The sequence below is a fragment of the Callorhinus ursinus genome, unplaced genomic scaffold (assembly GCF_003265705.2).
Source record: "Callorhinus ursinus isolate GAN/ISIS: 27379988/994484 unplaced genomic scaffold, GSC_fseal_2.0 scaffold14, whole genome shotgun sequence".
Lineage (NCBI taxonomy): Eukaryota > Metazoa > Chordata > Mammalia > Carnivora > Otariidae > Callorhinus > Callorhinus ursinus.
In genome coordinates this window covers 15308960-15326424 of record NW_027397076.1, presented here as the reverse complement: position 1 = coordinate 15326424, position 17465 = coordinate 15308960, and the positions used below count along the sequence as shown (strand labels likewise).

General features: G+C 36.8%; 1 long non-coding RNA gene across 1 annotated transcript in view; it reads right to left on the bottom strand.

The window, feature by feature from the left end:
* Positions 1–8445: 8445 nt before the first annotated feature.
* The window catches only part of LOC141374087 (uncharacterized), a 41769-nt gene continuing 32749 nt past the window's right edge, over positions 8446–17465 (bottom strand). The window contains exon 7 of the long non-coding RNA XR_012380653.1: positions 8446–8555. This is a non-coding gene — a long non-coding RNA (uncharacterized lncRNA). The remainder of the gene's footprint in view (positions 8556–17465) is intronic.

Sequence of the window (17465 nt, the reverse complement as noted above, 5' to 3'; positions counted from 1 at the left end):
TGCCAAGTTTGCTTCCAAAATGGCTGGAGCATTCTGCATTCCCACCAACAGTGAATAAGAGTTTCCACTTCTCCATATCTTCACCAGCATTTGGTGATGTCAGTTGTTTTAATTTGCATTTCCTTGATATATTGCCTGTGGAGCATCTTTTCATATGCTTATTTGCCATCTGTATATCTTCTTTGGTGAAGTGTCTGTTGTTAAGTTCTTTGGTCGATTTTTTAATTGGGTTAGTTGTTTTATTACTGAGTTTTAAGAGTTTTTTTGTATATTTTATATATCAGTCTTTTATTATATAGGTTATTACATACAGTATTTTCTGTACGTAATACAGAGGTTTCTGTATTACGTACAGAATATATATTACATATATTTTCTCCCACTCTGTGGCTTGCCTTTTCATTCTCTTCACAGTGTCTTTGCACAGAGAAGAAATTTTTAATTTTCCTTAAGTCTAGTTTATCAGTTTTTTCTTTCATGGATCAGACCTTTGATACTGTATCTAAAAAGTTATTACCAAGCCCAAGATCATCTAAATTTTCTCCTATGTTCTGAAAGTTTTATATTTTAAAGTTTTGCATTTTACATTTAGGTCTGTGATCTTTGTGTGTGTGTATGTGTGTGTGTGTGTGGTCCATTTTGAGTTAATTTTTAGGAAGGATATAAGGTCTGTGCCTAGATTCATTGTGTTTTTTTTGCACGTGTATGTGTGGTTGTTCCAGTTCCTTTTGTTGAAAAGACTATCTTTGCTTCACTGTATTGCATTTACTCCTTTGTCAAAAATCAGTTGACTATTTTTGTGTGGCTCTATTTTTTAGGCTCCCTTGTTCTATTCTTTTGAAATATTTTGTCTATTATTTCACTAGTACCACACTCTCTTGAAAATTGTAGCTTTATAGTAAGACTTGAAATAAAGATAGTGTCAGTCTTCTTCTTCTTCAATACTGGAGGATTACATTAATTGATTTTTGAAAGTTGAACCAGCCTTATATACCTGGCATAAATCCCATTTGATCATGGTGCATAATTCTCTTTTATACTTTTTTTGAATTTGATTTGCTAATACTTTGTTGAGGGTTTTTGCATCTATATTCATTTTAGATATTGGCTTGTAGTTTTCTCTTCTGGTAATGTCTTTGGTTTTGGTATTAGGGTAATGTTGGCCTCATGGAATGAGTTAGGAAGTGTTCCCTCTGCTCTATGTTCTATAAGATAGTAGAGAATTGGTATTATTTCTCCCTTAAATGTTTGGTTGAATTCACATCTGGGCTTGGTGCTTTATGTTCTGTGGAAGGTTATTATTGATACAATTTCCTTATTTATTTATTTATTTATTGACTTTATTTGTCAGAGAGAGTGAGCGCGGGAGCACAAGCAGGGGGAGCGGCAGGCAGAGGGAGAAGGATCCTGATGCAGGCTAGCAAAGAGCCTGATGTGGGACCCTGGGATCATGACCTGAGCCAAAGGCAGATGCTTAACCGACTGAACCACCCAGGCGTCCCAATGCAATTTCTTTAATAGATACAGGCTTATTTAAGTAGTCTGTATCTTGTGTGAATTTTGCCAGATTGTGTCTTTCAGAGAATTGGTCCACTTCATCTAAATTATCTGTGGGTATAGAGTTATCCATGGGAATTGTAGTATCAGCAATTTGTGTCTTTTTTCTTAGTTAGCGTGGCTAGTGGCTTATTATTTTTTATTGATCTTTACAAAGAACCAGCTTTTGGTTTTATCATTTTTTTCTGTTGATTTCCTGTTTTCAATGTCATTGATTTCTATTCTAATTTTTATTATTTCTTTTTTTCTGCTTACTTTGGATTTAATTTGCTCTTCTTTTTCTAGTTCCCTAAGGTGGAAACTTAGATGGTTAATTTTAGATATTTCTCTTTATCTAACCCATATAGTCAATGCTAAAATTTCCCTTTAAGCATGGCTTGCATTGCATCCCACAAATTTTGATAAGTTTTATTTCGTTTTCATTTAGTGTAAAATACTGTTTAATTTCTCATGATATTTCTTCTTTGACTCATGTGTTACTTAGCAGTGTGTTATTTAATCTTCAAGTATTTGGAATTTTCCAGCTGTCTTTCTGTAAATGATTTCTAGTTTGATCCCATTGTGGTCTGAGAGCAGACATTGTGTGATTTCTATTTTAAGTTTGGTAAGTTGTGTTATATGGCCAGGAATGTGGTCTATATTAGTGAATGTTCCATGTGAACTTGAGAAGAATGTGTATTCTACTGTTGTTGGTTGAAGTAATCTCTAGATGTCCGTTATATCTAGTTGACTGATAGTGTTGTTGAGTTTAGCTATGTCCTTACTGATTTCCTGCCTGCTGGATCTGTCCATTTCTGATAGAGGGGATTAAAGTTTGCAATTACAGTACTGCATTCATCTATTTCTCCTTGCAGTTTTATCAGTTTTTGCTTCACGTATTTTGACATTCTGTTGTTAGGTGCATACACATTAATGGTTGTTATGTCTTCTAGAAAAATTACCCTTTTATCATTAAGTAATGCCCTTCTTTTCCCTGATAGGGTTCCTTTGTCCTTCAGACAAAGCTTGCTCTGTCTAAAATTAATATAGCTACTCCTGCTTTCTTTTGAATAGTATTAGTATAGTATATCTTTCTCTCTCTCCCTTTATTTATTTTTTAAAAGATTTTATTTATTTTGACAGACAGCGAGAGAGGGAACAGAAGCAGGGGGAATGGGAGAGGGAGAAGCAGGCTTCCTGCTGATCAGAGAGACCAATGTGGGGCTCTATCCCAGGACCCTGGGATCACGACCTGAGCAGAAGGCAGACGCTTAAGGACTGAGCCACCCAGGCACCCCTCCCTCTCCCTTTATTTTTAATCTGTGTGTTTTTCCATTTTAAGTGGATTTCTTACAGACAACATAGAATTAAGTCTTGGTTTTTATCTACTCTGACAATCTCTTTTAATTGATGCATTTGGACCATTGACATTCAAAGTGATTATTGATATAGTTGGGTTATTATCCACTATATTTGCTACTGTTTTTGTTGCCCTTGTTCTTTGTTTCTATTTTTGTGTTTTACTCTTTTTCTGCCTTTTGTGGTTTTGATTAATTTATATGATTCTGTTTTCTCTCCTTAGCACATCTGTTATTCTTTTTTGTTTTGTAAAAAAAAGTATTAAGTTGTAATACACTTATGTTTTTAAAATCTTTTTTAGTGGTTGCCCTAGAGTGGTTGCATATATACATTTGCAACTAAACCAAGCCCACTTTCAAGTAACACTATATTGCACCATGGGCAGTACAAGTACTTTATAATAACAAAATAATCCTAATTCCTCCCTCCTGTCTCTTGTATCATTGCTGTCATTCATTTCTCATACATAAGCATATATACATATAATCAGATACACTGCTGCTATTTTTTAAAAATAATTTTTTATTTTTAAGTAATCTTTACACCCAACATGGGGCTCGAACTCACAATGCCAAGATCAAGAATTGCATGCTCCCTAGCTGAGCAGCCCAGTGCCCCTGTTTCTAATTTTTAAACAAACTGTTAATGTTAGATCAGTGAAGAATAAGAAAAGTTAAAGTTTGTGTTTTACCTTCACTTGTTCCTTCTTCGTTGCTCTTTCTCTGTGTAGATCTGAGTTTCTGACCTGTATCATTTTCCTTTCCTCTAAAGAACTTCTTTTAATATTTTTTTTGCAAGACAGGCCTGTTGACAACAAATTCTTTAAAATTTTGTTTGAGAAAGTTTTTATTTCTCCTTCACTTTTGAAGGATAATATTGCAGGGTAGAGAATTCTAGGTTGGTAGGGTTTTTTTGCTCTCAATGCTTTAAATATTTCTTTCCATTCTCTTCTTGCCCCCATGGTATCTGAAGGAAGTTAGATATAGTTCTTACTCCAGAGCACTTAAAGTTTTTAATTAAGCATTTGTGTGTGTGTGATTATTTGATAAATATCCGTCTTATCTACTGGACTGTAAACTCTATAACTTGCAAGGTCCCTGACTGGCTATGTATACCACTGTGTCCCCAGTGCTTAATATGGGCTTGTACCTTCATTGTACCACAGACATGTGATTTTATAAAAGAATTGCTATAATGCAGAGGATTGTTACCCTCTCATTTCATGAATGGGATTAGGGGTTGCAGGGTATCTATGAAACTCCTGAAGTTGTGTAGAATTTTGAGACTATGTATCTTGTGTGTTTTCCTAGGAACAGAAATCTGTAGTTTTTCAGTTCATTAAAGGCTATTTCAAAGTACATCATACCTTACTTAGTTCTTGCATGCAGCTAAGTATATAATAATACTAGTACTGGAATGGTATTGATATACAAGATAGAAAGTGTGGTTTCCACATATTCTAAGAAAGCAACCTTAGTTAGATTCCAAACATTTTTTTTAAGAACAGGAGAAAACAAGGTATCATATGCCTTCGTTTTGGAAGGCCCTAGCAATGTGAACAAACCCTGACTTAAGGAATATTTTTCCAGTTTCAGATGTATATTTTTCAGTTTCCAGAAATGAGTCAACTTAAATATCAGCACATAAACACAAGAGGTTAGCAAATTATTTTATTTGCTGAAGGCATAAATAAATGTCTCCGTGGCTTACAGTCAAAGGGAATGATTTCTTAGATTTTTTTCTCAGAAGTTCAAAATGACTTGCTAATATTCTTAGCAAAATAATTTGTAAATAATGTCCCAGTTACAATTTGGCCACTACCCCCTACTATTTTCTAATGTGCTGTTTAACTTTTTGAGAGAAAAGATATTTTAACGCATCAGGAAGAAATGCTCAGGAAGAATATGTAATGTGCTTTCTAGTTTTGTACAAAGGCCTCTGCTTTGATTTAGTAACATCACCTCATATTTATATAGCATCTTCCTGTAGGAACCCTAAATACTTCACAGTTGTGATTGCCTAAATTCTTACAATGTTGCTTGTAAATTAGTACATTTTTAGATGGAGAAACCGAGGCAGAGTTCCACAATTACATCTGGGTATTGCAGGTAGAGTCTTGAGTCAGTCTTTAATTCAGCAAGATTATATTTTCTAATGTTCTCTCCAGGCATTTAATTATTTCAGCAAATTTTATTAAGCACCTGGAGTTTAAGCCACAATGTATTCAAAGATGAGACCTCATTCCTGACTGACAAAATATCTTGCCCAGACCTTTTCTCCTTTCCCTTCTAGTCAGAATTCACTTCTTCCTTCTCCATAATCCAAAGCACATTGAATTACTAATGAATCACTTTCTTTAACTTGTCTTGAATTAGAGCAAAGTTTGTGGTTAGTAACGTGGTCAGTATGACAATTTTAATTAATCCCATTGGCCCTTTTCGTCATTGCCATCCAGCTATAAGTACCATCAGTAGGATCGTGGAATATAGAATAGTAGACCCGAAAGACAACTTCAAGATGATTTTTGGGTACATACTTTGATTTTACAGAGAGGGGAACAGAGATTCAGTAAATTTGCCCAAGATCACCTCATGGCAGAGCCAACCAATGTCTTCTTTAAACATTCAGGTTATTTTTATATGTATATTTATGCATACACATACTGATGAAATTTGCCTGCAACAACAGATGTGCTTATTGGCATACTAGTAGAGGTTCAACAACTGGCTCTGCCTGGTAATGTTTGCCAATTTCCATGGTGTAAATAATCCCATCATAGCTGATTTAATCTACTAACAGTTTAACAACTAGCTCACAAAATCTCTGAAATTGGATCTCAGATTTCTGTGAACCAGCTCTAGCATGCCACTGGATGTGCCCCTGATTAAGACATTGGATCATTTTCTTACTCATCCTACTTATCCATTTAAAGACACTCTACCTTATTTTCTGATTAATATTTCCAGGGAGAAATAAATGATCTTTACATGTTAGCTTTAACCTTCACTTTCAGGGATTTTTTGGGTTGTGTGTGTGTGTGTGTGTGTTAAAGGATTTAACGACTTCTTACTGAGTGTTTTTTTTTAAGATTTTATTTATTTATTTGACAGAGAGAGATGCTGAGAGCAGGGAACACAAGCAGGAGGAGTGGGAGAGGGAGAAGCAGGCCTCCTGCCGAGCAGGGAGCCCCATGCAGGGCTTGACCCAGGATCTTGGGATCATGACTTGAGCTGAAGGCAGACGCTTGACAACTGAGCCACCCAGGCACCCCTTTAATAAGTGTTTAAAACTACTTGCAGGGTCTGCCTCTTAAGAGAACTTTGGATGAATCTTTTGAGTATCATTTACCTATTTGCCAAGTTACAAGTCACCCCAAATACTTATTAACCAAAAAGAAACAACCCTATATTTATTTACAGTTCTGGGTAAATCTTCTTGTCTAGCTTAGGTCCCTCTGATCCTGACTGGGTTTGCCAATGCATCTGAGGTCTTAACTGGGTTGATGAGGCTAGCTGGTCTTAGCTGGTGTCACCGTATGTCCAGTGATTGACTGAGTGTCCAGTTGTCGGCTGGAGCCATAAGGGAACTTTGTGTTTCCACAAGTCAGGCAAGTCAGGCCTGGCTTGTTCACATGGCTTCAGGGTTTCAAGGGTACGAGACTGGAAACTGCAAGGTCTCTTAAGGCCTAGTCTTCAAACTGGCACATTACTTCCACAAATCCATCCCAGGTTCAGGGAGTGGGGAAATAGATTCTACTTTTTGAAGGGAGAAATAACAAATACTGTGGCCATTCCATTCCATTACTGATTTGGGGTTTAGATTGTCATATCTGTGGGACAGAACTGAATGCACCTAATATGGTTGGCCCTCAGTCAAAAGTTGATTAGAGTTTTCTTTTCCAGTGTTTAAAAGAAGCTCATAACCTTTACTCATAAACCATCTTTACTTGCATGATCACTCATTGATACACGCAGTAACTGATAATTTCCTTATCAATTTAATTCATATATTTTAACAGTGTTTCTCCTGCACACACTAGTTAGTAAGGGTTGAGGTGGGGGGGAGAACTAAACAATAAGGCAGTATTGCCTGCCTAACAATTGGAGACCAAGATAAGACATTAAGTAATCAATTGATAAATTTTATACCATCATTCAAGTTCAGGAAAAGCAGTCACTATGATTGCTTCATAGAGAACCATTTTTTAAATCTACTTTATTGAGGTATAATTTATATACATTAAATGCATACATTTTAAATGTGTGGTTTGATGACCTTTAACGAATGTATACATTCATGTAACCATCATCACAATCAAGATAGAAAACATTTTTATCTCCCCCCAAAATTATCTCATGTCCCTTTTGCTGTCAGTTTTCCCCTATACCTGGGCCTAGACATAGTGGTAAGTCCAAAGCCAAAAGACTGCTTTCAAAGAAAGATAAGTGAATTTAAAAAGCTGGAAAAAAGCAGACGTTCAATTTTATAAATAAACTGTAATGCTTTATAGGCTTTTTATAAAGTAAGCAACTTTAGCTTGTTAAACTAACATATATGTATGTAACTGTCAAGGCATTAGTGAAAAACTGCATCAAAAATTCTTAAAAGGGGCGCCTGGGTGGCTCAATCATTGAGCGTCGCCTTCGGCTCAGGTCATGGTCCCGGGATCCTGGGATCAAGCCTGCTTCTCCCTCTCCCACTCCCCCTGCTTGTGTTCTCTCTCTCGCTGTGTCTTTCTCTGTCAAATAAATAAATCTTAAAAAAAAAATTCTTAAAAATGTTGGGAGAATCTGTGGCAAAGAAGAACGTAGTTTAATTGTCACTTTTACCAACAACCTAACAACTTGGAATATTTGGGTAGATTATCTCATAGAACGAATAAAGCTAATTATTTTTCTCTGCAACCTTATTGATGGATATGAATGTATATATAGATACTGCTAATATGACAATTCTTTTAGTTTATGTGCTATTGGAATATGATGGTAATATGAAGGAGGAATTCCTTTTTCAGCTTCATTGCTGACAAACAACTAACTCTAAACAGCAGAAAGCTCTGAAAAATTATATTGTCAATGAATGTGGTTTGAAGTTTTGTGCAGGAATACAATTGGATGTGTAGTGGCAATGACAAGAAAACATTTTGGAGTAGTTACCAAAATTAAGGACCTTAATTTATAATTAAATGTAAGTCAGCATACCACTTCTCTCTTTGAGAAAGTCTTGGTCAACTGAACTAAACAGTGTGCTTAGTGACTTGGTGAAGATTATAAATTACATAAAGGCTAATTCAGTAAATTCAAGATTATTCTTTTTATTACATGATAATATGGAAGACAATCATAAACAACTGTGATTGCATGCTGAGATATGATTATCCAGAGGGAGAGTTCTTTTGAACATATTTGAACATTCAGCATCACTGCAAGAAACCAGTTTGGTCTCAAAATATAAATTGGCCAACTAAAGTTACTAATTTTTTTTGATATATTCAGAATTCTTCTATGCAAGGCAGGAATGCAACATGTTTTTCAATGGCAGATCAAACTGAAGGACACAACAAAAGGTAGAAGCTTGAAAGAATAGGGTTTCTATAGACTTACATGTTCCATAATTTAACAACAATTCCCAGTGAAGGTGATTATCTTGATGTTGCACATCTGCAAAAAAGTTATCAAACCATTATGAATTTCATAGGATGCTTTGAATTTTATTTTCCACTAAAAGAATGTCCAGATACAGCCAATTCATGGATCTGGAATCCATTTATTTCATCAAAAAATGATTTAAATTTAATTATAAACTGGCAACTAGTGAAGAATTGAAAATGAATTTTGAAAATACAACATCACTTGCTTCATTTTGGACAAAGTTAAAAATGAATAGTCCAAGCATTTGGAAATTATTTTAAAATCTCTTTTTTCCATTTTCATCATCCCTTTGTAAATATAGTTATTTCTTATGAATAATATTAAAGCAACACATAGAAGCAATTTAGATATACATCATTCCCTGAAAGTAGCATTGTCAATCCAACCTGGGTTAGATTTTTTTTTTTTTAAGATTTCATTTATTTATTTGACAGAGAGACACAGCGAGGGAGGGAACACAAGCGGGGAGGTGGGGGGTAGAAGAGGGAGAAGCAGGCTTCCTGCAGAGCAGGGAGCCCGATGCGGGGCTCGATCCCAGGACCCTGGGATCATGACCTGAGCCAAAGGCAGATGCTTAACAACTGAGCCATGCAGGCGCCCTGGATTAGATATTTTAATAAGAAACTAGCTAATCTGTCACGTTAAAAACTTAAAAATATTAATACGCAAGGTATTTATTCAAAGTATGTACGTAATGGTCTAGAGAATTACAATACACTTATAATTTTCTTCAGTTACAATTAAAGAACAACAAAATGTTAAGAGTTCTAGAAATTCTCCAATCTTAAATGTGCATTTTCAGTGAGCAAGTTTTATTTTATCACTTTTTCCCTTTTATGTTTGTTCAAATTCTAGTTGCTGAAATTTAATGTTCATTGAATCAGATAGTAAAAAATTTAAGCCTGTACTTTTAACTTTTTTCTTTTCATTTCTACTAATTTAGGGTTTGTTTTGGTGTTTGGTTTTTTTTTTTTTGTAATTTATAAGAGTATCAGACCACACCAGATTGTAGAACTATCCCCTTCAACAGAAGATTTGACAACTCCTGTATTACAGTATACTTTCCAGACCATTATTCAGCTTTGGCTTGGCTTGAACTCTTCTAGTAACTAGGAGTTCATTACCTTTCCAGGAAGCCAACTCATTATTGGACTGTTCTGATTATTAGAAAATGTTTTCTTAGACTGAACAGAAATCAATCTTCCTATGATTCGTGGTCTTCAGACTTGATCCTACTTCTGGAACTACACAGAATAAATTTACTCCCTTCTGCATATGACAGCTCTTTGGATATCTGCAAACACTTGTCATATCCCCCCTTATTTTTTTGTAAGCCTCACTTGTTCTGATTGGATTATGACATGGTTTCCAGAACCTCCTTGTACTGGCTGCCCTCTTCTGGACATACTCTTTTAATAATGTCTTTCTTAAAATGTATCACCCAGAACTGAATTGCACATAAATTTCTTGTTCTGGACAATAAATACCCTTCTGCTAATGGTGCCGATAATGCAGTAAGTTTTTTAGCAGTCCTGTCACTCTTGATTCACACTGAGTCATAATTTCTTAAGAGGGAATCAGAATATCAAAACAGTCTCCATATCCAGTTGATTCCTTATATGGGTTCTTTATAATGCTCTCACACTGAGTTCCATGGTTCCCTATGCTGTGCGTTCTTCCTGAAGTGAGTTATAAACTCACCTCCAACTAGAGATGTGTTCCTGGTTGTCTCTGGCTGAAAGACATTAAGAATAATCCCAGAGTTTCGTGCTTGGACAATCAGGTGTTGGTAGTACTAGTAAGTACTAGAATCCACCTTTTTTGATTCATTTTAGGGAGAAAGGAAAAAAGTTAATTTTCATTGCTAACCTTACTGATTTTTAATTTTACCACTTAAATATGAGCAACACAGCTAGCTGGTAATGTAGCCAAAGGAGAGTTTAGGCAGGGGTGCTGTACTGCCCCACATCATGGTGGGTGAAGGACGGAGGGGAGCTGATGGACTGGAAGGAGAGGAAATGGGTGAACCGTTGAGCGACTGCTGTAGTCACTCAGATGACAAATGACAATGGCCTGGTTAGAGAGGAAGCAAAGAAGATGCAGAGAAGAGGACAGAGCCCAGAGATACGTGAGAAAATTAATAGGACTTGGTAACTAATTTATATGGGAATATTAGTAATGAATGTAATGAACGAGGAAGGGGGAAATGGCAGCTCCTGACATCCAGAAGCTGGCCTGGCATTTACAGGTAGGACATGTTATTTCCTGTTGGGCATAAGATTATTCTGAGGCCATAGTCACATGAGACAAAACAGGTTCATTCCATAATTTTGTCTAAGCACAAACAAAAGCAGTCACTGTGCCATCCACCAAATTCCACACCCCCCCTTCTTTCGGCTGAAATGAGCAACAGCTACTTCTTACCAATTATAGCATTATCTTTGCTCTGGACGGTCCATCCTGTACATAAGATGTGTTGAGATCTCAATCATAAAATTCCCCCTCTTTCTGACAGCATCCAATCTAGAATAGGCCTCTGCTTCCTTAGACCCTCTCTCAAATCTCTCACGCAAATAGCAAATCCTATATGGGTTCTTTATAATGCTCTCATACTGAGTTCCATGGTTCCCTATGCTGTGCGTTCTTCCTGAAGTGAGTTATAGACTCACCTCCAACTAGAGATGTGTTCCTGGTTGTCTCTGGCTGAAAGACATTAAGAATAATCCCAGAGTTTCGTGCTTGGACAATCAGGTGTTGGTAGTACTAGTAATAGAAATAAAAAATACTAGATGAGAGGAAGGTAATGTCTTCAATTTTGAACAGGTTATCTTTGAGGTAATAGTGGTCTAAACTTCGTGGAGCTATCCAGGAGGCTTTTGGTTGGCTATATGGCTCTGGGGCTTAAGAGAGATGTCTGTGCTGAATGTATCTATCTCTCATCTCTACCCATACATAAGTATACTCAGAAATATATATTTGAGAGCCATTATTTATATAATAATCGAAACTGTGGGGTTAGCTAAGATCACCAGGGAGGGAATAGAATGAGAAGAGAAAAGGGCTGAGGACAGGACCCCAAGGAACACCTGTATTTATGAGGTGAGAGGAAAGTGAGATACCCAGAAAAGACTCTTAGAAGAAGCTGCCATTGAGAAAAGAAGAGAAGAGAATCAGAAGTAGAAAAAGACCAGAAGTTAGAGAAGGAAAAAGTTTCAAGAAGGAGAATATTATTAGTTTTATATGCCCCTAAGAAGTCAAGTGACATAAGGAGACCTTCAAGCCATTTGACATGTCCCATCATTTTTTGAGTACCTCTACTTTCTTGCATAGTAAGATGTTTTAGGCTCCTCTTATTCTCCCCTGCCCTAGCCCTAGCATCAGCCATTTGTCTAAGGACTCCTGTTTCCTTTGAATGGAAAATGATATTTAGAAACCATGATCTGGGGGTACTAGTCCTTTAAAGAAGCTTGCCTGTGAAGGCCTATGGTTATATGGTGATCGCATGAGGGAATGGAAGGTCAGAGAGAAGGGGAAACTTGGCTTAAGTGAAGATAAGCAAAGCAGAGTTCTGATTATCAGACCTGAAGCTTAAGGTCAGAAGCAAGATAAGGATGCTGTGACCTTGAGTTCCAGAGTGGCACATAGAACTCCAAAGGTTAGGGTTCATTTTAGGAATCTGGGTGAAGCTCTGCCTTTCAATATTGCATTAAGTGAGGCCATCTGCAAAGGCTGGGCACCAAAGCAAAGACTGAAGCCACTTGTGAAATATTTGGGTTATCTCCTGTGTCAAGCATTTTATCCTGGCATGTGGGCTTTAGTGTTGGAATTGTTAAGTCTCTACTTACTAAAATGATAATTATGCTTATTGACTTTAATATTCTTTATCATTGAGAAAAGAATTGGGTGTCTGCTGTAAACATCTCTGATTTTGTTGACCAAGTATTCCAACCCTCTGTCTTCTAGAAAATGTCCATTTCCTTACTACAAACATCTGTAGGGAGTCCCAACTCCTGGCTAAAGTTTATTGGACTAAAGATGAGTAACCACATCAAGTAGGGCTGATCAAAAATACTATGTTTTGGTCTTCAGTGAGCAGATGACCTAAACCAGGCCAATGAGAGTCCTTCCTTGGGACTTGAAAAACTGATTTTGGGAAAGAGGCTTACTCCCTCTCTAAGACAGAGAGCTGGCGCATTGATGTGTTTGTGGCATAGTTTTTAAGAAGAAGCCAGTACAAGAGAAACAGAGACGAGAGATGAAAGAAGACTCCAGGTGGCATTTGAATCTCTGATCCCTTGTCTGTGAGGCCCAGGTGTGCTCTTGCCATCTCAGAACCCATGAGCCTTCCAACACAGATTCCTTTTTGCCTAAGCTAGTTTTGACTTGGGTTTCAGTCACTTTTCACCAAAGGAGAGAGACCTCACTCATACAATGACTTCAAATAAGTCTTGTTTGAATTTATATTGTCAAAGCTTATTACTTCTTTTATATTGTCAAAGGTTAACTTCATTTCCCCCCTTTTTAAATTGAAGCATATTAACATACAGTGTTATATTCGTTTCACGTGTACAATAAAGTGATTCAACAATTCTATCCATTTCTTAGTGCTCATCAAGGTAAGTGTACCTTTGATCCCCTTTATCTATTTCACTCCTCTCCCCACCCACCTCCCCTCTGGCATCCACCAGTTTGTTCTTCGTATTTAAGAGTCTGTTTTTTGGTTTATCTCTTTTTTTTAATTTGTTTTGTCCCTTAAATTCCACATACGAGTGAAATCATATTGTACTTGGTATTTGTCTTTGTCTGTCTAATTCCACTTAGTATTATACCCTCTTTATCCTTCCATGTTGTTACAAATGGCAAGAGCTCATTCTTTTTTATGGCTTTTTAATTTTTTATGGCTAATATTCCATTATATATATATATAAAACTCACAGCTTTGTCCTTTCATCTATCAGTGGATACTTGGGCTGCTTCCATATGTTGGCTATTATAAATAATGCTGCAATAAACAGAGGGGTGCATGTATCTTTTCAAATTAGTGTTTTTGTTTTCTTCGAGTAAATACCCAGTAGTAGAACTACTGGATCATAGAATAGTTCTATTTTTAACTTTTTGGGGAAACTTCATATGGGTTTTCTACAGTGGCTGCATCAGTTTGCATTCCCATCAAAGTGTGTGAGGTTTCCTTTTTCTCCATATCCTTGTCAACCTTTTTATTTCTTGTGTTTTTGATTTTAGTCATTCTGACAGGTATGAAGTGATATCTCATTGTGGTTTTGATTTGCATTTCCCTGGTGATGAGTGATGTTAAGCATCTTTTCATGCATCTGTTGGTCATCTGTATATCTTTGGGAAAATATTCGGGTCCTCTGCCCATTTTTTAATTGGATCATTTGTTTTTTTGGTGTTGTGTAAGTTCTTTACATATTTTCAATATGAACCCACTATTGGATAGGTCATTTGCAATTATCTTCTCTCATTCAGTAGGTTGCTTTTTTGTTTTGTTGATGGTTTCCTTTGCTGTGCAAAAGCCTTTTATTCTGTGGTATAGTCCCAATGATTTATTTTTGCTTTTGTTTCCCTTGTCTCAGGAGACAAAGACAAATCTAGAAAAATGTTTCTATGACAGATGTAAAAGAAATTATTGCCTGTGTTTTCTTCTGGGAGTTTTATGGTTTCAGGTCTCACATTTAGGTCTTTAGTCCTTTATCCTTTAAAACCTTAAAGATGAAGTTAACTTCATTTTGATAAGCATCTCAAACATCGAACCCAAATGGTAGGAAATAAAGTGACCATCAATGGCTATTATGTTTTTCCTAATAAAAACAGCAGTTGTTCAAACTGATTTTTTTCCTACTTATGCCTAATATTAGAACATCTATCACAGTTAATCTACCAAGGATCTTTTTCTTATTAACAACCTTAGTTTAAATTGTATTTCCCTTCCTTGCATTATTTCCCCATCACATTATTGCACTGAATGTATATTCTCTTGTTGCTTTATTAAATTGTCCGTTTCTAAGGGAACAAGAAATAAATGATTTGTAAGAGAAAGTATGTATACTTTCTTATCTTTCTCCCCTTTAGTTACAAATAACCTACCAAGTGCTTACTCAAGCTTACACTTTCTCTAACAGAGAGTTATTTTGACAGGTTTTACTGTCTACTCTTTCAGCTTTTCTAGTCCTTAAGGCTAAGTAGAACCCTTAAGCCTTGTGTTACCAAGACATTTGCTGAGTTCAAGGACAGCTATCCAAGTTGGTTAATGGCTTTGTTCTTTAAAAAGAATCTGATTTTGGTTCGATGCTTATAATCATTAATGTATTTAATGCAGTGTTAAGTCATTGCATTCCGTAGTTCGTATTTGCCTTCCTCAATAGAATTAGCCTCTAGTTTTCTTCTAGGGAATTACCTTTACCCCACTCTGAGTCTGTGAGGTCTCAATGCATTCTCCATATCAAGAATGGAGCCATGACCCAGGCCCAAGATAACCTGCACATGTGTTCCTGAGGTAGGTGCATGACCTAAACCGGTACAGTCTGAGGACATTTCAAGATTTCTATGAATGCCACCAGCAGATATGTTTTTCCTCTCCTTGGGATATGAACTTAAGGGTTTATGAGGTTGGCATTTCTGCATCCGTCTCATGAACATGAAGGGATTGTCTGAGAATGGAGTCAACCTAAAAGGCATGGAGCCAAAAGATGGAGAAAGAGAAACCCAGGCCTAATTACTTGAATCAAAAATTAACTTTTTGCTCAAGCCCATTTGAATGAATATTTCTGTTAATTACAAACAAAAGAATCTTAACCGATGTAATAAGGATCATGTAAAATTCACTTGAATAAGAGGAAAAATTAGATAAGTACATATATATCTGAATTTTTTTAGAGCAATATCCAAGAAACAAATGAAAACTCAGCGTCTATTGGCCATGTCAGCTTGTCCTACACACTTGCCAAAATTAATCATCTAGAAAAGAGAGTAAAGCATAAGAAACTAGGCTCTGAGTATTCTAAAAAAAAATCCAACCAATTGCTTGGGGTATAGCCCAGTCCTGTAACAATGCATTATAATGAGAAAAGTTCTGAGTAGTGATCATGAGGTACCAGAAAGCCACAGTTATCAGAAAGAGTCATAGGCTCCGCGGATGGAACTAGACGGTATTATGCTCAGTGAAATAAGTCAGTCAGAGAAAAGACAAATACCATATGATTTCACTCATATGTGGAATTTAAGAAGGAAACATTAATGTAACATATTTTAGCAAAACATTAACATATTTTTATTAAAAATAAAATAAGATGAAAACAGGGAGGCAAACGATAAGAGACTCTTTAAGAAACAAACTGAGGGTTGCTGGAGGGGAGGTGGGTGGGTGATGGGGTAATTGGGTGATGGGCATTAAGGAGGGCACTTGAAGGAATGAGCACTGGGTGTTGTATGCAACTGACGAATCACTAAATGCTACCTATGAAACTAGTAATACACTCTATGTTAATTGAGTTTAAATAAAAAAATTTTAAAAAGCCATAGGCTCATAGAATTTTAGATCTGGAGGAGTTAAAATCACCTACTACTTAGTAATAAAGGGGAATAGACTCATGCCATTTTCACAATGTAAGTTGAAATACATGGTTTAAGTTAGTCCTTAAATAACTGAAAATTTAAATAAATGAAAATAATGGTTTTCCAGTCTCTTCTACTGTCTAAAGTTCTACAGTACAGGCCAATTTTTTTTTTAAGATTTTATTTATTTGAGAGAGAGAAAGAGCATGAGCAGGGGGAAGGGGAGGAGAAGGGGGAAGAGGAGGGGCAGACTCCACGCTGAGCACAGAGCCCAACCATGACTATGATGATGATGATGGAGGTCCTCATAGTGGGGCTCCATCCCAGGATGTAGGACGCCCAGGATGCAGGATGCCGAGATCATAACCTGAGCTGAAGTCATGCTTAACTGACTGAGCTGTCCAGTACAGGGGAATTTTTTCATGGCTGAGCCTCCTCAGGTCTGGAAGGACATAGAAGTTTAAATAAAGAATCTCTATCTCTTTTTCTCCATCCTATAATTCATATGTTGGGATGAATCTTCTATTTTTCAAAGCAATCTTTGAGGAATGTCATACATTTTGATTCATATTATTTGGGAGGAAAGATGTGGAGTAGAAAATAGAAGAAATTTAGAGTTAGCAGATTTTCATTTGCATCCTAGCCCTGTCCATAACTGTGTGAGCTACTAGATTAAGCCCCATGAGGTCATGGCCCAGATCTCTCTCAAATTCATCGATGTACACACAATGCCATACTATGCCACAATGTCTGGCATGTATAATAAGTGCTCAGCAGATTTTTGTTAAATTAATATCTAGATTTTGCATGAGTCCCTTAACCTTTCTATGTTAGTTAGTCTAACCAGTACAGCCACCACCAAAACTTCAGTGCCTGGACACAATAAAGGTTTATTTCTCACTCCTGTTACAGTCTAATTTGGGTCAGTGAATGGAAAAAAAACATCTCTGCTCCACAGAGTCATTCAGGGAACCCAGGCTCCTGCCAAGTGGTAGTTTCCTCATCCCCTGGGGCCTCAGATCCTCTACTGGATCCCATACATCTAATGATCTAATGGCAGGCAAAAAAGAAGAGTGAATGTGGGGAAGAGAGGATTGTATGCCAGGTTTTAGTCAGCCCAGAAAGGGGGGTGGGGCTTTTGCCACATTCCATTGGCCAAAACTCAGTTCTCTGCCAGTGCACTCCACCAACTGCCAGAGAGCTGAGAACTGTGAGCTCGTGGCATGTCCTGCAAGAGGAGAAATGTGAGCATTGGTGAGAACTAGCTTTCTCTGCCCCACACTCTGAGCCCCGATGTTTCTTCTGAAAAGAAAAATTAATAATTGCTATTTGCCAGCACTTTATGAG